This window comes from Archocentrus centrarchus, chromosome 9 (genome assembly GCF_007364275.1).
Source record: "Archocentrus centrarchus isolate MPI-CPG fArcCen1 chromosome 9, fArcCen1, whole genome shotgun sequence".
Taxonomy (NCBI): domain Eukaryota; kingdom Metazoa; phylum Chordata; class Actinopteri; order Cichliformes; family Cichlidae; genus Archocentrus; species Archocentrus centrarchus.
In genome coordinates, this window is record NC_044354.1 from 26,596,923 (window position 1) to 26,612,861 (window position 15,939).

Genomic DNA, 15,939 nt, shown 5'->3' on the forward strand with positions numbered 1-15,939 from the left:
AGACAGCAATGAATCTCCAATCCCACCGATATGACTCGGCTTCATGTTGTGTTCTGGTAGTCCTCCTATTACTTAGTGCTAAATGAAAAGGAAGCACGAGGAGTAACATTTATCACAAATGGATAAAATGTACAGACATAGCTGAACAACCTTCATAATAGAGAGATTAAAGAAATGTCTGCACAACCCAACTCTGATTACCTGCACCCTTATCATCACTGCACAAACAATCCCAACAACTGGAGAGGCCCCTCAACTCCAGCACACAGTCACTCTGTAATCAGGGCATCTCCCCCAGAGAGAAAAGGGGATGAAGCTCAGAGTGCAACTCATTTGGGAGAAGTTCAGCTGCCACGTGCTCTATCACCTTGGTGATCATATGCATCCGCTTAGCGTCTCAGAAGATGTAAACAAAAAAGTATACACGGGACCAATGAAAGAAATGACCCCCTGGGTGCAAGCGCAGAGGATCCAGTCAACAACTGCAGAGTATATGATCTGTGTGGCGTCTACCTGGAGATTCCTAATAGAGGAAGCTCTCAGACAAACAGTAATCATTTTTGCACTCAGTCGTCATTCACTGTGAGGACAAACACATTATGAAGTCCAGGCAGAGAGGCAGAGGAAGGTATTCTTATTATCATCCACTAGAGATTTATGCACTTCAAGGTTGAGTTCTTTGAGTGAGTGGGCTCGATCATCTGATGAAGCGAAATGAGTTTAGCCTTCAGTGGGTACTATATGTACCAGACTGTACAGCCACACAACAGAAGCTTTTCCCTTATTCAGGATGCCAAGCGCTATTACTATTGAGGTCAACATTGCTGCCATGATTGCACCAAACCAAGGGCATCCCGCAGAAGGCTACAGAGGGGACACAGACACACCCCGCGCCCATTTGCACAAATGCAATTTCCCACCATCTCCCCTCACTCAAGGTGACCAAGCACATAATTCAGAGATCCAAGTGAGATGATCCTGATGGACATGTCGCAGCAGAGAGTGGCCCACATTAAAACAATTTAGCAAAAGCATGGAAAAAAAAAAAAAAAAAAAAGCTCCTTCAAAAATACTGTAAAAATGTCAGAGCAAACAGTGAAGCAAAGCAATTATTTTGCTTGGCTGCAGCTAAAAAGCATATGCTTATCATACAGAAAGCCTGTATTGCAGTCTAAATATTGGCACTGCATTAATAGTCAATTGGATGATTTCCATACAGCGTCAAGCTGAGATGAAAGTAATGTAAAGATATAAATTCCTGTGAGGTCTGTGCAGACCTCCTGCAGTGAAGGAGAGTCAGAGGACTGTCCACTTCACATGCATGTCCCTTGGCGTGTCCCCCCTCTCCACTACCACCACCTTAGCCACATTCCAGTTCCTTAGGCATACTTCCTCCTGCTGCATACAGCAAAAGCCTGGAGCAATGTTTAGCTAAACCTGCTGGCCTACGTAGGCAGGGAGAGTCCCCAGAGGGCTGAACAATCAGACAATTTCAAGATCATGAAGCATTAAACCAATCCCGGCAGGGTACACTAATTAAACAGCCGAGCCCGGCACAGCCAACCAATCCCCACAGAGCAATTAAATCCATCCCCTCTAAAACACTGTGGAACCTGTCTGGGGAAAACTGCCGAGAAGTGAGAGAGTGAGAAAGAGGGAGAAAGATAGAGAGTGCGTGAGCGTGTGTGTGAGTGTGTGTGTGTGTGTGTGTGTGGGGGGGGGGGGGGGGGGGGGTCATAAAATTTATCTGGAGAAGAAAAGGAAAAAAAAAAAAAAGGAAAAACTATAGGGAGAAATGCAGCAGGAGGCTAACAAGGGAAATTGAAAAAAGCGAGTTTCAATTCAATTCTTTGTTCTTTCCTCTATTTTTTTCATTAATATTCAAAATGTCTGCCTTTAGTCTCGTGTGTGTGTGTGTGTGTGTGTGAGAGAAGGGGGGGGGGGGGGGGGGGGGGGGGGGGGGGGGTTGCTTCCGTCTCCTCACTTTTTTAATTAATATTCAAAATGTCTGCCTTTAGTCTCGTGTGTGTGTGTGTGTGTGTGTGAGAGAAGGGGGGGGGGGGGGGGGGGGGGGGGGACCACATTTAAATTCAAAAATAGTGACCCTGTTGCGATCAAAAGTTGCATATTTAATTAAGATTACAAGGTCTGGAAAGCACTCGTGAGACTGAAGGGAAAGACAGAATAGCCTCAAGGCCTATATTACACACCGGCAGAGCTGCTAACACAGTTGCAAACCCTAATCAATACCCCGATGCCCTCCTCTACGAAAGTAAATGAACAGGTGACAATGGAAGCATGACATCACTGAGCTTTTCAGGGAACAACAAAGCTGGAGAAAGTGAGAGGCAGGAGGCGGTGGAAGGATGAAAAGTGATTTCTGGGTAGCTCCCACATACCAGAAAAAAAAATTAGACTGCATTTGTTAACATATATAAAATTGCAGACATTAATAATAGATAATAAATGAAAAGGGCAATATTTTTTCCCAAAATCATATGGTTAGGTAGGCAAATTCTTCCACTGTTCTCCCATTTCCCTGGAGTGGCTTGGGCAAAGTGCAAGTGTATTCTGCTGGTGCTGAAGAGAAGCAAAGAACACCAAAGGGGTACGATTCGAATGGGAGCAAAGCAGAGGTGTGGACAGGGAGACAGACTTGCTCTTTTCTCTCCCCCGACTGAAGCGGAGTATAAATCAAGAGCCCAGCTTCATGTCTCCACTTCCTGTTCCTCTCCATTAAAAATGATAAACTGTACCTCTTGAAGCCACTCGCTCGCTTTAGGGTCCCGGTCCGCACCTTCCCGGTGTAAGAAGCAAGCAGAGTGCGAGGCTCAGATTTATTCCATCCCCTCCCATTGTTGGAGATGAATAAGGGAGTAATTAACTGTGTGGGGGTAGCAGCTGCACAAAGACAAGACTAGCTAACACAACAAGCCCGATCCATCTGCTTTTGCTATAACACACCTTTTGTGTTATTTTGATAAATAAGAGCACATCTGCTTAGTAATAACAAATGCTGCTTTAATACTCAAAAGGCCGTCTTTCATGGTTCTTCTTTCTTCCCACTTAAATGAGGACAAATGGGCCTTACAAATCGGTGGCATGCATAAGACTACTATTCCTCCAGTCTGGTAAACACACACCGAGTGCTGGCACATAATGAGAGTGGCTGAGATCCCTGAAGACAACCTGGAGAAGGTTAGTGAAGCATTGATCTCATGAGTGTGTGCCGAGCTCAGGGGCACCCTTCCCACCGTGCAAACCCACGTTACCTGACAACCAGCATCAGAACACAGAAAGCCAGGCAGCTGCACATTTGGAGGGTTAAAAAAAGAAGCATGTTCTTTTTTCCTGTTATGAAGGATGAAATGGACAATAGGGGAATAAACTACAGCAAGTGAAACCCTCCCAAATACAGCTGAGGCATGTTATTTAGAGAGATGGAGACAGAGAGAGAGAGACAGAGAGAGACAGAGACAGAGAGGGAGGGCAGCAGGATTCATTGTAAGCCTAGTAAAATGAACAAGAAAGGACTGCTGCTCAATACGTCTGCAGTGGCGTCAGACAGTCAAAACAAATAAAGCCAAGGCCGCGGTGGAGAAACGCAGCTCAATATGGACTTACTGGGCAGGGGACTAGCTGTCAGCAGGGAGAGGACACAGCTTTATACCAATGCCGATGAGCCATTAGCTCTCTCCTCCTGATGCTTCCGCCTGCCTCACTGCGAGCGAAGAAGAGGCTGCCCTACCACCATGGAGCCATCCTCCAGCACACTAATGTGTCCCTGAAGTTTTGTTAAAGCTGGTTATTTACTCCTACAAAACAATTGCTCCAGCCTAGGGGCAGCAGTATGAAGAACACACTGCTATGAAAAATCTGGCGTCTCTTGCTATGAAGCTCTGTCAACTACCAAGGGGGCGTTCTTGTTGAAACATTGGAAGTACTGCTACCCCCCCCCCCCCCCCGCCACCACACACAAAATACCAAAACAGCTAATATCCAGACCTTCAAGAAGGTAGCAAACGATGACAGAGGTAAACAGAAAAATTCTTAGCACTCATTAGCCACAATAATTTGTGATCAGCACAATGAAATCATATGTGATGTGTGTCAGTTTCAGTTGCTCTGGTTGAAAAGGGGTCTGCTCATCTCTCTCTCACACACACACACACACACACACACACACACACACACACACACACACACACACACACACACACACACACACCTTCTCACTTACCTCTAGTAGTATCTATTCTTGGAGATAAAGCAGAATCAGAGACTTGAAGCCCAAGTGAATAAAAGCAAACCTTTCTTTGGTCGAAAATACTTATTAAAAAAAAAAAGAAAAAAAAAATTTCTAACCAAAACCTTAGATCACCACCACACCTCCATATTACAGTCCTGCATCAACATTTCAGTAAGTGAATGCCTCCAAGGTTATCACAAGAAGCAATTTTTGAAGCAAGTTGAAGCTGGGGAAAAACAAAGGGCAATAGTTTCAAAAGGCTGTCATTACATAGTTTGTCCAGCAGGGCAGCCCCAGATAGATCATAATATAAAACGCTCCTTCACTTTCAATACTGCAACTGCCCTTACAAATAACCTCCCTGTTAATATGGCTGAAACAGCAACATTATCTGCAAAACTGGTCATGGTATGACAACAAAAACAGCACCACAGACAGGCGGATGTGGACGCTGTCTCCACAAATAACAGATCCAGCCAGACAAAGCAAGAAATGCCAATCAGGGAATAAAAAAATAAAGCAAAATAATAAAATAAAATAAAAATTAAATGCATGTGTCTTTGTTTCTCAGTACAACTACAACAACAGTATTTGACTGGCAACTAATTTGGTTACTCAATGGTTGTGAACAGACAGCCACTCTATGTACACAGACTAGCATTTTTTATTTAAGCATAAACAACACTTTTAAGCCGTTTACATAAATTCAGTCTCATTTGTTGCACAGTGAACTTAACTTGTCTGGATCGTAACACCCATGACCTTCCCCTCAGCGTCAGCATTATAAACCTCTGTTGTTGAGTTATTTACTGTGTTGTCTAGTTCAAGTTGACTTTGTGGTGTAGGTTTTCTGATATTCTTAATTTCTCTCAGTTGAAAAAAATGATTAATTTTGTTTGAATAGAAAGATAATATTTAAAAAAAAAAAAAAAACCTCTTCAACGCAATCTTTCTTCTGCTAGAAAGTCTAACAAGGACGTCCAGGTGAGGTTCAAAAGTACACTGAGCTGACAGCAAAATTACATCTGCAACAGCTTTCATTTTGGAGCTATTTTTCAACCAAGGTCGAGATAAGACAGCCAGCCGATGAATATCCCATGTTGAAATTTTTATGCGTCTATAGATACATGCAGTATGCATACAACTGGAACACACGACTTTGCTGCACCGCAGCTTGAATTTTAATCCTCGTGCTATCTGTCGCAGTTTGGAGCACAAAAATTCAGAGTTATTAGAAAATGCACGTGTTTTGAAACTGGGAAACATTGCTTAAATAGGTACTGAGGTGAACTTATCTCAACTCTGAGATGAGTAACTGATGTGTCTACCAATGGACGCAAACAAAAAAAAACCCTGTGAGGGGGAGGTCGAAACATTAGAAGGTTACCTGCAGAACAGAAACCTGGAATGTCCACTAAGGACCAACTTTTAGCTAGAAAGCAATGTGTGGCAGGTTTCTTTATACCCTCTCCACACTAGTATTTTGAATATAATTAATTTGCTGATAATAAAAAGATTAAGAGAAAAATTGCACTATGAACAAAGTTACGTTAAATTTGATCAACTGCATCACTTTCTATAAATACTGATATCGGAATTGAGAAGTGAAAATGCGATATTGCAATACTCCTAGCGCACAACACCCTCAACCTGTGGGCAACCACTTTTGATCGGACGGCAACTGCACAGGTCTCCTGGTAAAAAGCAACCAACTTGTCTCCAAACAATCACAGTACAACTTGGATTGACCACAATCACTCTGGGGCAGATTGGCAAGGGTTTGCATACAACTGCCACATAATTTATAAATGCAGACAGATCTGTATGGTGCTAACCACACTCTGAATGTAAGCATTTTATATGAAATTCTCTGTGTGTAGCCGGCAACAGATTTATGATTTTCATCAATTTATCACAGTTAATTGTCATATCATCACGAACAGCAGGCTGACTCTGCAGTCTCCAACCAGTTTTCCCTAGTGTGACTGTAACATTAACAGCACGTGCTAAATATTTTCTAGCATAATGAACAGTGTGGTTAGTAGTATCAGTATTGGAATGCGGCAGATTATAAGAATCAGATGTTAAAAATTGACTTAACTGCAGTTAGGAGTGGCATACTCAGTGCTGCCACTAGTGGCTGGAGGCTTCATTTACCACATTGCTACTACATACAGTTGTACTCTTAAGAGCTTATAATGAACTGTACGAGCTGATCACGTAACCTACTGCAGATGTATTTTTTTTTCTTTCAAGCTATAAACATTGTGAAGGACATTACAATCAACAGCACTGCATTCCAGCAGAGAAGTCATCTCAAATGGTATATGTCAAGAGGCACGTTTATAGCTGGTATTATCCAAACCTTTAATTTTACAGCTTTCAGGGCATTTCAAGTGTACATAAACAGTAACATCATCACACCAGGGCTTATCAACCAAGAGAAACAGTCTGCAAACAGGAGCCCAAGCAAGGCAAAATGATTGGATAGGTATGGAAATCTACTTTAAGGAAGGTCAAAGTGATTAAGCTGACATTAATGACAGGCCTAGTCTTCCTGTGAGAATGCTCACCGTAGCTGTCTCTAAACCCATTTGTCATTCTGCTTCCAACGCTGAAGCATCTGCTTTGAAGTCTCTACCACTAATGCTACACAGAGAGGTTAAACAGCTTAATGCTGAAGTCTGTTTCACTCCTCTCGCTCTCTAATGTTCCCCTCCGTTTTATGTACCGGGGGTTATGGCTCTTGGATTTCACATCTCAATTTGCCCCAGATAGTCGTGTAAAAGCTCCCCTTCTTTCTTATTTGCTTTGTTGTCACTGTCAAAAGGAAGAGAGGGGCAAGCTGAAGGATACCGAGGACCATGACAGGCATGCCCCACCCATCGATTCACAGAAGTGGGAATAACGAAACCATGTTAAGAAATGTTTATATGAGAGGCGAGCATAAGTGAGCTGGCTTTTACAATTTGCACTTAATCTTGCAAAGATTTGAAAGACAAGTCTTGAAAAATGAGCTAATGAGCACTTACAGCAGCCACCGTGGAGGTCAGCTTTAAATCCTTTTATATCAGTCGCAGTATGTGAATAAAATGATACAGCCATTATGATAAATAATACAAGATCTGAGGCGCTCTGGACTTACTCTCCACTACAATGAGATTATACTGACGCATGTGACATTAACAATATCTGCAAACAAATATATGAAAGCATGAATGAAAGGGAGACAGAGACCGATTTTCACAGCCAATTTGAGATTGCAGGGTTGGTGTGTGCGCGTCTGTGTGTGTGTGTGTGTGTGTGTGTGTGGAGGAGCTACTGGCAAACAGCACACAGAGCAGGCTGGCAGCGGAGGCAGCCAGGCTCACAGGCTGCAAAGCAATTTCACTGTTTGGCAATACTGTTGTCTCTGTGTGTGGATTAGAGCTGACACCAGAGCAACTGAGTCATGCTAAATGTAGTACAATCACAAGCTTTTGTTCCTGATCTAAAACCCCACTGCCTCTTCGATTCATGCAAGAGAGTTTGGAAACAACGCTGAGAAATGGTAACAAATAAGCGGATATTATTTCACCATATGAGCACAGCGTTGCGACATCACTAAAAATCAACAGAGGGATTACAGTGGCTGGTAGTAAAGGCACAGAGCCCAAGTTTTCTAAAGGAAAATCTAATTGGTCTTTTAAGTCTGCTTTCATGATAGCCTTTTCTCTGAGTTCTCAAAGGGCAATTAAAGGTAACATGTGATAACTAGACAAACCGTGACTGTAACCACACTGCATTTCACCGTGGCTTCTCATCGCGAGACTATCCAAAACACTCTCTCACTCTTCAGGTACCACACTGGCCCAGAGTTGTTTCTGAGCCTGGCAGGACCTGGCAGGACAGACCCTGACCCGTCCTTTTCATGCTCGCCCACGGAAATGCCATCTGGCTGGTGTGAATGATTACCACAGCAACGGCCGGGTGACCTGCAGCCAGCAGGAACCAAGGTCACTCCACCTCAGCACTTCGCACTTTCCCTGCCCTCTTTTCATCAGCCTGCAGGTGAATTATTCATCCTGTGCAACTCAAGAGGCACAAATCCACCGCACAAACACTGAAAAACCTGCACACTCGGTTTACTGATATAATAACTTGTAATGAGAAAATAAATGTTCCAGTGTGAACCGTTAAAATAAATAGCTTGCAGTTGTACTCTGCTAGAGCAAAAACTCTGTTCTATATGGGAATAGAAGGCAAAACAGCGGTAATGATTTTACGTTAGCAGAGCTGCTTTCTGCAAGATAATGTGATCAAATTTGTGCAAAATATTAAAGGTTTCAGGGTTAAAGAAACTGAAGAAGAAAATATTAATTTTCAGCACAGCCACAACTTTCATCACATACATGTGTGCAATTAGTTTTAACACTCTAATGAATGAAAGTGAATGTGCACCTACCAAAGCTGCTGAAATTCAACAACTGCATATGGATCTCAGCTTAGTTAACTTTAAAGCCGACACGTGATCTAACACACATGTATTTCTGCCTTTACACACAATGACCTGCTTGCACCTGATTGGCAGCAATTTATTCCTTGTTTATAATATGCACTATGTACTCACAGTTCAAATGCCATCTACCTTCCAGGTATTCATCACTGGAGGTGCTATTTATCAATAAACTGATAATAAACCTGAAGTAGATTTACTACTTCATGGCAAGAAGTATTAAAGTGACTCATTTAACAGGAGGCTACATGATTCATTGGAACACAAGTATGAGTTAACACTTTTCCGCAGGTATCATGAATTTAACTTATATGACTGGTTATTCGCCTTATAATGATCAGCCACTGACTGAAGGCTACCCTTTTTTATTATATACCACCACATCACTGCTCCTGACAGTGGGCATCCTTAAGGGGCAGTTCATGTTTAGCTCCTCGCCTACTGAGACTCATTTAATAATAATAATAAAATATATTGCATGTATACATCTATCATAAATCTGGTCCTGTGGTGACACGGTGAGAGCCGACACTGAGGACGCTGCATGAAGCCGCCAACAATAGCTCCCTCGCCCCTCCGGATCCTAGCCTGGATGTGTGAGAGGTGTCCAGCGGCCGGGAGCTGGAATAACACTCGACCAGCACAAGACAACCGGAGAGCCACCAAGATCTGATTTCTGCTCCTCGGCAGGCTTTTCCGACAGAGCCGGACTGCCATGCCCCTGTCATCTCTCATGTTACAGAACATCAGTCAAACGGCAGAGACGGTGCCCTTGTGCCGGCCGAGGCTGATTTACAAACATTAGCGGGGAATACAATTACACAGCTTCCCCCGGCCGAGCAGCCCTATGCGGCTTCAGGATGGGGAGAGAGAGAGGGGGGAGAGGGGAGGATGGGGTGGGGGGGCGGAGTGGACACTGAAAACAGCGTTTAGCTTTCCTCAACCTTATTTCAACGTTTGCTTCCAGGACTACAAGCGTACTACAGCCGGTCAGCGCCGAGCTTTATAAATGCAACTTTGAGTTGAGTGGCTGAAGCTGTAGCCAAAGGCTGCGGAGGCTGACATGCTATTTAATGGGACTACATGTTATGGCTGTGATACAAACAAACCGCTCACCTGCCACATTCTCCTCGCTATTAATCACAAACATTTTGGTGCCAGCGACATGACAGTCCGAAAAAGAAAAAGGTCGTCTTTGAACCGCGACTAAACGCTGCCTGAACGCAGCCTAACAGCGGTCTACTGTCTCAATACAGCCGAAATGCTGCTCTGCACATTAAATATTTCATCATAAAAAATGCCCGAACAAAACGGCTAAATTAACTTTCCACGTCACAAATAAAACTTCCCGACATGCAAATCCTCCAGAGTACCAAATGTAAATTCAAAGAATTGTACTACAAGCCTCCTGAAAAGGTGCAGCAGCAACGCAACGGCCGTCGACACAAGCCGCATAAAACATTAAGCTGGGTGAAAAAGTTACAGCCTGCGTCCAAGAGCAGCGATTCAGGAGCGCATTAAAAGTTTCCGTACATGTAAGTACGGCGGTGCGCGTCGCGGACAATAAAGAGTAAAAAAGAAGAAGAAGAAAAGCTAATGCATAAACATCAGTGCTGTCCGCGGTGCTGATCCCAGATCGGTGTGGCGCGGAGGCTGTGCTGCTCCGCGGTCGCTCCACCGCTGATCAATGATTGAACTGAACAAAGGCAGGAGAGGGATCAATTTCTAATAACTATCAATGCAAACAGCGCTGCCTTTCGCTTCACATCCGCCCAAAACAAGCCAGCACACCCCGGAGTACAGTAACAAGACATACCGCTGAAAAATAAAGCGAGAAAGGTGAGAATAGCACTAACCTGCAGCCGCCGTAGATCAAATTTCTTCCAATATTGAAACATCGATCCTACATCGGCGGCCATCTTGGGGGATATTGAGGAGATTTTTTTCAGCGGCTGCAATAAATATGTGGGCTGGATTCCCCCTCGTTAAACAACGTTTACGATCACCGGTCCCACTTTTTAAAAAAAAGTAACGGAGAGACTTAAACACGAGAGTCCGCACATATGTTTGACAAGTCTGCCAACATGTCTTTTGTTGAAGTAGGAATTAAAAAAAAAAAAAAAAAAGTGGAGGTTTTTTTTTTTTCTTTTGTTATTTTCTGGAGAAGTGCCCGCAACTTTAAAAAGTATAAGAGCAAACGTATCCGTGCCTCTGTCCCCGACATTAACTGGACAATTGCACTTGATTTTGCTTAGGCAAAGTTATCAATAGTGACGAAAAAGCCCGAGGTTGATCAATACTGTCTGGAAAAGGGAAGGAGATGATGTGCAGATTAGTGGAGTTCTGGGAATTTAGCCAAGCCTACTTTTTTTTTAGCGTGTTTATTACACGAGCACATGGGACCGACTAATTAGAGGCAGAGTAGCAAATTAGAATGGGCTACATTATCAATACGTGTAGTCCGACTATTATTAGAATGCCACTTATCACCACATGTCGGTTTCTTATCATGCAAATTAGACCAAACTTGCGCATATGAAACTCCGTGACCACGTTTAAAGGAAAATGTACACAAAAATGAACGAAGGCACATTTTATTTATGTTTTTACGTTATTGTCCAAATCAGTTTCTGGTGCCAGCGACTGTGTTATTTAAAAAGTTGAATCCCACATTTGATATTAAATATGACGTTCTTACGGTATTTTACTATATTTTGATTTTTCTGGATCCGTTTCAAAGCCATTATGATTCACTGGCTATTTAGTTCAATTGTGCGTTCACATAAACAGGCGATAATTAGAATGCAAATGTGTTCACTGTAAGACTATAAAACTTGCTTTCAGATTGTTATATAAAAATAGATTTTAGGAAATCGGCTACTGACAGCAGAATGCTGAGCAGAGTTAAACTGTCACAAAATCGACTATCTAACTCACTATTGCATGAGGGTGCTCTTTGTCTACTTAAAATAACTCATTCCTCTGGTCTGGAGAGCACACGCAGTGTGTGTGTGCTGCTGTGCTCCTACAGCACTGGAGCCAGGTGCTCCCCCTGCTGACACCACAGAGTCAGAAGAAAGGTTGCGTGATTTCTTCCACAGGTAAAAACCAATGGTCTGCACCGTGCACCGTACGAAAATCAGTCCCAGTTAGAAAATTATAGTCTCATGAGTCATATTCTAAGCACCTCCAGGGACAATGACATATTTCTCTGCCACAGACAAACACCTAAGGGGAGAGCAAAGGAAAATTATTAAAAGTTTTGCTTATTGCATTTTATTTCTGGCTCTAGGGTGAGGCTAAAGTGATGGATTCGTATGTAAGAAGGAAGGTAGTTATCAGAAAACCAGTATTCACAGCTGAGCTATAGAAAACACTGTGACTTTTTCTTTTTTTTTTTTTTAAATCATTAGGATGTATGAAAAAGGTAATGAATACATTCAGAACTAGCAGCAGTCCCAGTTTGGTGATGTTGAATCATCTTGTGTTGCAATTTAGACATATTTGGAATGCAAAAAAAAAAAAAAAAAAGATGTATTCATATTTACATTTGAGTGGAGAAATAAAAGAATCCTCAGAGATGCACACTTCAAGAAAGGAGTGAGCACAGGTGTAGATTTCAGGTTGGATACCTCGACTCAGGGTTTAGAAGAAATGCATTTGTGTGATTTCACCCTCACCCCAATAAAAACCTGGAAGAAGCAGAGGAGTTAATAAAAAAAGAAAAGCACCAGAACGTCACTCAGAAAGGAATGCCTCTGAGAGAAGTGCCTTTTTTCAAAATATGAGTATGAATTATGAGTTAATGCAACTCTTAAATCTCTTAGGGTAAGCATAATTATCAGCATCACACTCAAAGACACTTACACACACGCAGTGTTGTGGTCTCAGTCGGCAGCTGCACAGCACCTTCTGTGGCACCATGCATACGGGCAAGTTGGGAACAACAGAAGGAACAAAGCTGGAGGTCTGACATATTTTCTCAAAAAGTTGTGTTCTTTTTTATTTTAAAGATATCCTTCTCTTTTGATTCAACCTCAGTAACAGCTGACATGTACACAATCCCTAAAAATGAGGGGTTAGTTGAATTTATCAGTGACACGAAGAAGTGACACCTGCACAATAAATTACTGGGTTACTCCCCAGATGAGGCACAGAGGTAGCCTGATATCAGACTCTCTGACTCTAACGTCTGGAACCAGACAAACAGAAGATCATGTCTATATTTGGTTGCTTATCAAGGACCTGAGTAAATGAGAAAACCAAGACAGTATATCCTATTTTATGTTGAACTGTTAGCTGGTGCCTGGTACTTGTGTTTTCCTTTACATAAATATATTTCCATCATAAATTGATGCAGAAAATGTACAAATTGGAGCATAAAATTTACCAAAAATGTAGGAAAATAACTGTATGGTGCTCAAAATTCCTCCTGCATGTGTCCTCCCCACGAACCCTACCCCCCATAGGAATGAGAATGAAGCCCACCTCTGGAGCATGCTGAAGCTCTGATCAAGCACACTTCGCTAATACAATCCATGATGTTTTCTTAGTTCAATCTTTAACATTTTCTCTGTGCACAATTGCACCGGCTGCTCACACCAGAGAAATTCTCTCTGTCAGCAGATATAACAAATTGTTTTCAATCACAGACATTTTCCAGTGCCTAGTAGGAACACTGTTCTTTCTCACCAGGAATGTATAGCGAGTCCGGGCTCTGTGGGGACTCAGTTGGACTTAAGTGTACCTGCAGATGCTGAGACTGTGTCTGTCCAGGTCCCTAAATCCACATTCAGCCTTTTGAAAGATTGCTCAATCTCACAGCCTCAATCAGCTCTGAATATAATCTTGACCCCACATTCACCACCATCATCAACAAAGCACTACGGGTTTCTTCCAGTAACCCTGTCACCCCATTCAAATTAATACATTCGTCTGTAAAAGCTTAATCTAAAAAGAAATCCACAGTTACTTGAAATGAGGACTGTGTGCACAGATGGGAACAATAAAATCATTGCTTTGATGAGGTCGCTGAATGAGGGATTTCTTTGAAAATGCTGACAGTATATTTAATAAAATGTCAGGTTTTTGATGAATGATAGCAGCTTCGCTGAGCTTGTTTGGTGATTTTATTAGGGATTAAAGGCACCACCTAAGTCCCAGTTAGACAAATAAAGTGTCTTGTGCAAGTTTATACAGCTACTCACACACACACACTAAGATAACAAACCACTGGAGATTCATTTCAGAAGAATCAAACATGCGTCAAACACTCTGTTACCATTTTCAAGAGAGTTGTAGCAAAATAGAAGATGGTCTCTGCATGTTGCTGAGCAGGTTCAGCTTCTGAGCAGGAGCAAAGCTAACTGTTGTAGCCATCTGCATTCCAGTACTGTTTTATTTGACGCCAGGTTCATTTGAATGGTAAACATCTATTTAACCATTTTTTAAACCCCTCATCCAGCTGGGGGTCCTGGCTTGAGGTGGGGTGGAAAACATGCAAACTCCACACAGAAAGACCCCAGCTGATCAGAAGGTTCCAACCCTAAAATGCATACCTACTGCAGGGATACTGACTGCTGACAGGGCAATGCAGTGGTGCAGTGGTTGGTGCTGTTGCCTAACGGCAATGACTTTTCTGGGTTAAAATCTGTGAGGTAGCTAAATTAATCATAGTGGATGAATAAATCCCAGTGTGAATGTGGATAGAAAAAAACGCCATATAAATTCCACTCCATTTCTTTACCTTGTTGCTACCTTTGGAAAATGACAGGTGGTCAGGAGCCAGGTATTAAAGAAAAAATAATAAATTAATTCAATTCAGTTTTAGTCATATAGTGCAAATTCACAACAGTCACCTTATGGTGCTACATATTGTAAGGTAAAGACCTTATAATGTTAGAGAGAAAACCCAAACAATCAGATGATCCCCTATGAGCAAACACTTGGCGACAGTGGGAAGGAAAAACTCCCTCTTAACAGGAAGAGTCTCAGGACTAGGCTCAGGGAGGAAGCGCCGTCTGCCACAACAGGTTGAGGGATGAGGGGAAAGAAAAGAGAAAGGAGAGCAGAGAGAGAGAGATAAGACAAAACATAAACTATGGGATCATTTTTCTGACATGCAGTCGTGGTGTATAAACACATGTGATTAAAAAAAAAAAAAGAGTTAAAAATGGCCTATTACTCATAACTGACTTCCACTGGCATTCTGGTGTCAACACAATTGCTAATACCCAGAAATTTATTCACAACATTATAGCAGCTTTTTTACATTGTCATATGTAGCTGAATCCACACAATCCATCTGCATTGTATCACATGTACAATTTTACTCAGTTGGGTGATTAGCAACCACACAAAGGTTTGATGATTTATTCATGAAAAATGTGATATTATCCTGCAATTATATCAACATAATAAATACCCTATTTGATGCACTTGATTGCAGCTAAAACTTTTCAAACACCAGCATAGTAAAGTGTTTTGAAATTGCGTGAGACAACAAAAGTAAACAGATTCAGTGTTGCTGAAAATGATGCAATTTCCCAATCCCATCACCAGCCTAAGGCCAAAATCACTAAACCCTCACAGACTTCATGGAAGTCAGCCCTGATTTTATTAGGGGTTCAGAATGGTGCAAAAAGGAGGAACAAGACAGCACAATACCATTTAAAATCTATATTGCCACAATAATTTATTACTATTTAAATCATAAATCCCTGTATGTGACATTAGACATTTTAGCAAACTACCAAAAGTCAGGAAAACCATAAATCCTGTCTAGCTGTTTGAATTAAATAACTGTGCCATAAATTACCACACAGTGAGCAGGCCAGATGCTGTCACTTCCACACAAATGTCCAACACCATTTGTGTGTTTGTGGTTATTGTAGATTTTATCTGGGGACATTATAAACTGTATGGAGGTCCCTCAGGAAAGATCCTAAATCCCCCGAGTCTGATGACTGAGACTGGACCAAAATGCCTTCCATAGTAGTTCAGACTAGATGTTGAATGTTGTGGGTTGCTAGCACTATCTACTGGACAAACTAGGAAAATGACAGGTCAAAGAAACAGGAGAAGCCTGCAGTGTGGCACAGCTTTCACTCGACTGTAGGTGCTTTAGCTGCATGGCTAAAGACTGCCCACTACATCATGCTTCAGAGTAGTTACATTTGTTGTTGTGAAATTGTAA

At 42.2% G+C, this 15,939-nt stretch overlaps 1 protein-coding gene across 1 annotated transcript in view; it reads right to left on the bottom strand.

The window, feature by feature from the left end:
• Nucleotides 1-10,671, bottom strand: part of cux2b (cut-like homeobox 2b) — a 98,088-nt gene extending 87,417 nt beyond the window's left edge. Inside the window, exon 1 of the mRNA XM_030738439.1 lies at nucleotides 10,601-10,671. The gene's annotated coding sequence lies outside the window, so the exon portion shown is untranslated. The remainder of the gene's footprint in view (nucleotides 1-10,600) is intronic.
• Between the last annotated feature and the right edge of the window lie 5,268 nt (nucleotides 10,672-15,939).